The following is a 5,950-nucleotide window of genomic DNA, read 5'->3' as shown; positions in this document are numbered from 1 at the left end:
ATTAAACTGACCAGCTTCTTCAAAGAGGAGAGACTTTGTTTTGTCCACAGGGTGCACTGAGGGGAGGCGAGAGGCTGCCCCAGATGAGTCTGGGTCAACCCTGAGCAAGCAGAGCATTTCACTAGGATCCGAGACGGGAAACCAGTCCCTCTGTGCCACAGAGCCTTGCTGCCAACGTGCCCCAGAGCGGCACATTGCTGGCTGGCAGGTTCTCTCACTGCTTCTGCTCTCTTGAGCTCTCAACACTACACCATGGGGAGCGGGGCCCAGGGCAGCAGAACCACGTCAGCTGGGTCACAGCTGCTGGGAAAGAAACTAGATCTGGGCAAAGCTCTCCGAGGGGAAGAGAGAGATGGAAGGTCGAAGCTGTTACGGTCCAATCCAGAGTGGGGTCTGAACTTCTGCCAGGTTTAGGCCCACTTGGGCCTGGGATTCTGCCCAGGGCTCATTGCACATAGAGGGGTCAACAGCAATGTTCAGAACTGTGGGCTCCACCTATCCCACAGCTCAGGGCTGGTTGGATCCAGGATTTGGGGTCCGGCCCAGCTCTAGTTCACGGTAGCAGATGGTTGTATCATTTTAGTCACCCATGTACTGTGTGCGATGACATACGTGCGTGGGTGTGCAGCGTATGGGAGCCTGCTGGGGCATATGCAAAGCTGTCCCTTGGGTATGGCAAATTGGGGCAACCGCTCTGGGCCCCGCGCTTTGGGGGGCCCCACACTTCAGTGTGTGTGTGTCATGCGGGGGGCATTAGGCCGGCCCGGGGGTGGGGTGGGGTTAGGGGTGCCTCGTATTTCTTTTTCTTCCTCGGCATTTCAGGGCTCGGGCTCAGTCTCCGGCAGCAGCAACCCCAGCCCGCCCCGCCAGCTCCCAGCATCGCCTGCCGCCGCACCAGCCCCCAGTGTCCTAGTGCCGCCAGAACACGCCAGCGCCAGGCTGACCCCGTCCATTGCACTTCTGCCCCGACCCCTCCCTTTTCCAGGACCCCCCAGCACAGGGGGCCCCCTCGCCCCTAGCACAGGTGCCACCCTGTGACTCTCCATCATCCCTCACCCCCCAGCACTAGTGTCCCCTCCCCACACCAGATTTCACCTGTATAAAAAATGTTAAGGGGGGGCCCCATACAGGCTGATTTCTCCCAGGCCCCCACCCCACTGGGGACGGCCCTGTGCATATGTGTATGCTTGTGGGAGCATGCAGAGTGTGTGTGTGTAAGCCTATGTAGCTGTACATGTGTTTGTGCATAGTTATGTATGCGCACCTACACATCTGTATAGGCAAATGCCTGCGTGTGCATGAATATGTGCATGGCATGTATATGTGCAGTGCATGCGGGGTACTCACACATCCACCCATGAGCACGCTTTCCCATGGGCAGCCCTGAACAGGGACCAACATATGTATTTTCTAGCAGCCATGAACTTTAATTCTAACATGCCACCAGTCATGCTGCCCTCCCTCATGGAACCATTTCACAGGGAAAGCCCAAGGGGAGACAGCCATGATATAGAAATACACCTGGTGGCCAGGAATGTCACCACCCTCTCTTATTGCCTACATCTGTGAGAACACGGGGTTCACAGCTCACTCAGTAGGGTCCCTGCCTGCAATTCTTACGCTAAGGATTGTACCTCTGGGAGGTGACAAATACCCCCTAATACAGCAGGCCAGAGAAATGCATCATAGAATCATAGATTAGGGTTGAAGGGACCTCAGGAGGTCATCTAGTCCAACCCCCTGCTCAAAGCAGGACCAACCCCAACTAAATCATCCCAGCCAGGGCTTTGTCAAGCCGGGCCTTAAACACCTCTAAGGAAGAAGATTCCACCACCTCCCTAGGTAACCCATTCCAGTGCTTCAACACCCTCCTAGTGAAATAGTGTTTCCTAATATCCAACCTAGACCTCCCCCACTGCAACTTGAGACCACTGCTCCTTGTTCTGTCATCTGCAACCACTGAGAATGACTGATGGCTGGAGGCCTCATCTCCCCCTACCTTCCCTGACTCCTTCCTGACCGAGCAGGCTGAAAAGATATTAGCAAAAGACCAATTTGGGAGAGAGATAGCGAGCTGTGCAGTGCTCCCCACAGCCTAATTGGTCCCAGGCATTGGGGAGAGCTGGGGCATAACAGAACGGCTGGTCAGACTCCAGAGATCCTCTTGGTCAGAGACCAGCAGAGGCAGCCTCCATGAAGGTTTGCAGCATTGCTCCCTGGCTGTGACAGCCGCAACAGCAGGACTCAAGCTGCCTTTCCGCCCCTGCCCATCCTTTCCTGTCTCCTGGCCCACAAGGAGCTGAGACTTCTCTCTGTGGCAGCTGGTTCCTTTTAAAATGAGTTTAGTGCCGGTGACAATTGCCTGATTGACAGCTCTGGGGAGCCACGTTCTCAGTCTCTCTGCAGAGCGGGGGTAGGTCGTGTGGTTAGCACAATGGCATAGGACTCAGATCAGGATTCAGCTCCCAACTCTGCCACTGATGCGCTGGCTGCCCTTGGCAAAGTCACCGAGGGCCAGATTTTCTCAAGCGCTCAGCTCCCCATTCTATCTCGGGGTTCGTTCTGCCCATCCCCATAGGCTCTCAGCTTTTTCCACGTACAATCAGCGGTAACAGAAAGGCTCTCGGGAGCCTCTTGGTGTCTCTGTCAACTTCTCCTTTTTCGGGAAAAACTCTGCTTGCAGGAGGGATTTTTTAAAAACAAGGGTTAATTTCTCTCTGTAGTGGGGTTTATTTAGACTGCTTCATTTCAGGGTTTCTTTGATTGGGGAATAAGGGGTGTCTTTTAGGCAGGTCGATAAGGGGCAGAGTTTCTGAAGTGCCCAGCAACCAGAAGTTCCCATTGCAACACGGGTGGCCAGGTTTTCAAGAGTTTAGCACCCCATGGGCTCCCACCCTGCTGAGTTCTTTCGAACATCCTTCGCCTCAGTGCTGCAGTTCCCCAGCTGTAAAATGGGGATAACACCTTCGCTCCCCCCACCCACCTGGGATAATTTAACCAGTGCTCTTGAGGGGCTCACAGACTATAATGATGGGGGCCAGATCTGTAGCTAGAAAACAATTGGTGCAAACTCCCCCCAAGCTGCCTGTGTGTCTCTGTCCTGACAGGGAGGGGCAGGTGATGGGTAAGACGGTAGCTCAGTCAGTCCTTGGCTTCTCCACAGAGACAGCTGACAAGTAAGGCAAATCGTGGGGGTGGTTCCTATGGAGATCTGTGCGCTAGCCCCAGACCTGAGAGTCAACAGCTCCTTTCCGCCGGGAGGTGGCCCTCAGGGTCCTCCGAGCCCACCCAGCATGCTGACGTAGGGTGGGAATTTCCACAACACTAAGTGCCTTAGGAACATGAGTCCACACTGACCTGTGCTCCAGAGAGCATCCCAGCCAGGATCCCTTCCCCTGCCATCTGAATGTGAGCTCCAGAAAAACTTCAGCCAGCTCCAATGGGATGTCTAGGGCAGCTGAGGAGAGAAACACGGGCCAGCCCTGAAACACCCTCTGCTTCCAAAGGGCCCATGTTTGCCCTGCATCCGTTGTAGGGTAGGGCAAGGCATGTGTGACCCACAGCAGGAATCTGAGCTCTGTTCTCATACAGGGAAGGGCTTCTCTCCGACCGCACTTATACACAACACCGCAAAGGGACCCTTGCTGCCAGTCTCCACATACCGTAAGGTTCTGGTAGCCGGCGTCTTCCCCTCTCTCCTAGTTTCAGGGAGGGTGCGGTACCTGCGGCAGCGCCATTCCAGCTGGGTCCCATTATGGGTTCTGCAGCTGCTCCTCTGTTCTGGGACGAGGGTATAACGCCCTCCCTCCCAAACACAGGGCAGGTTCTCTGCCCCCCATCTGTGGTGGGCTGATAGTTACAACCTTCCCACCAGTCAAGAAAAGGCTAAAGAACTCCTGTGGTCAGAATCAGCCCCAACCGGCCGCACCTGTCAGCCCATCAAGCGCTCCCGGGCCAGGGGAGGAGATGCTGAGGAGCAGTTTGGGAGCACCGCCAACCTGAGGAGAGAAGATGGGCTGGTTTGTTTCTTTTGTTGAAAAACCTTGGCCTCGCGAAGGGTGGGAACCAGTATTTCCCGCGGAGCCGGAGAGGCTGCTTCCCTCCTTTGTGTGAGGGAGGGGCCCGGCCCCTTCTGGGCCTGGGAATTACTTTCTTTTTTGGCTGGACTGTTTTATACCCCTGGAAAAGGGCGGACTGTAAGGGCTGTACCCTACCTCCGGGCCAGGCCACAGGACTGCTGCTGCCCAGGGAACGATCTATGAGGTAAGTAGCCGCCTGCCCTGACCCCAAGGGGGCGACCTCAAGACACAACCCTTAACACCGTCCATGAGCCACTGACGCAATCCGTGCCGCAAGCCAAAGAAACGCACACGCTGCCAGGTGGAAAATACTGACATTTCATTCTTTGGGTATCTTCCCCTCCCAGAACTGTGTTGTTACAGCCTTTAGCACACAGGCGTTACGTACACACAGCTCCACACTCCTGGTGCAAAGCTTAGGGGCAGTCTGTGGCACCAGCTAACGCTCCACTTGGTCTCTCCCGCCAGCATTCGCACACCCAGTGGAAAGTGCTTGCGTGAATCCAATTAGTGCATGTCAGCTCCCCAGCCATGCCGCTCTGGGCCGCCATGTCCTCTCGCCCCGCTTTACCGATCTGCGTGGAGCACCGTCAGTGCTCTGGGCACATTAGGGCACGGAGGAGGGGGGAAGGAAAGAGAAGACAGCCAGCAATGGGGCTGGCTTTACACATACCACTACAAACACAACGGGGACTTAGAAAGAAGCTACCCCAAAGTTAGCAGCCTCTGTTCGGCTTCCGCAGGAGGAGCTGGTATCACTGTGGCAAAGGGACATCAGCCACGTCTTCGGATGGATGCCAGACCCTGTGATGACTGGACCCCTAGCAGAGCACAGGCCCAGGGATTCTCGTCCCAGACACTGTACTCTGAGCGAGTTGTAGGGTGGGACCCAAACATGGTTCAAATTCTCATTCAGTGGCAGGGGGGATTAACTCACTGCCACCAGTGCAGGCTTTGCTAACGGATGGTTCCTCACCTCAGATGGGCCCCGGGAGAGTCTCAGGGCTCTGAGCCCTCGGCAAGGGACGTGGGAGCACACACTTCAGGAGGCCATGTTGTCGTGACGCCTCCTATGACCGTCGCGCTTCTCGGAGCCAAGATTGATAGACTGTAAGGCCAGAAGGGACCCCTGGGGTGGCCTAGTCTGAGCTCTTAGACAGGTGTATCTCTACCTAGTTCTTGAGCCTGCGTCAGCGCTCCCTTAGGCTGGTGTAACGCTGAGGTAGTTGCTCCTGTCACGTCAGTGTAAGCGAAAGGAGAACGGAGCCCACCAGAGCTGCCCCTGCCTGCTGCCATGCACCGTCTCTCTCTAGGCCAGCCCTGGGCTCCGTAAGAAATGGGGCCGCAAGGAAAGGTACAAGATGGGGCAGCCGGAGAGCCGTAATTAGTCAGTACTGAGTGAGCAATGACTTCTCCATTGTTCCCGAGAGCCCCGCTAAGTTCCCCTCACTCAGGCCCCAGGGCTTATGGGGGTTCTAGAAAGACAGGCAAAGGTCTGAGACATCTTCAGGGGATCTGGTCTATCCCTCTCACAGACTGAGCTACGCAGAGCAGAACAGACTGGTTTCCCCCCAGCCCCCGTTGTGCCAACACTCGGCTCTCAGCGAGGATTGACCCTGTAGCAGTTCATGTTCTAGACACAGCTTCCTCCCGTCCCCCCGCCCCATTTGTTCACAAAGATGGTCGAGGAGAACTGCTTGTTAGTTGCGGTGTCAGTGATCTAGAGCATTTTTGTGCAATGTCTAAAAGACCCTCCTGGGGCCTGGAGTTTATAAAGGAAAGAGGCACAGAAGAGAATGAGAAAATGAAAAAGTGAGGAGGAAGAGAAGGGACAGGGAAGGAGGTGGAAGATCTTGAATCCCCCCCCCCCC

The sequence above is a fragment of the Malaclemys terrapin genome, chromosome 8 (assembly GCF_027887155.1).
Source record: "Malaclemys terrapin pileata isolate rMalTer1 chromosome 8, rMalTer1.hap1, whole genome shotgun sequence".
Classification (NCBI taxonomy): domain Eukaryota; kingdom Metazoa; phylum Chordata; order Testudines; family Emydidae; genus Malaclemys; species Malaclemys terrapin.
This window is presented reverse-complemented; position numbering follows the sequence as displayed.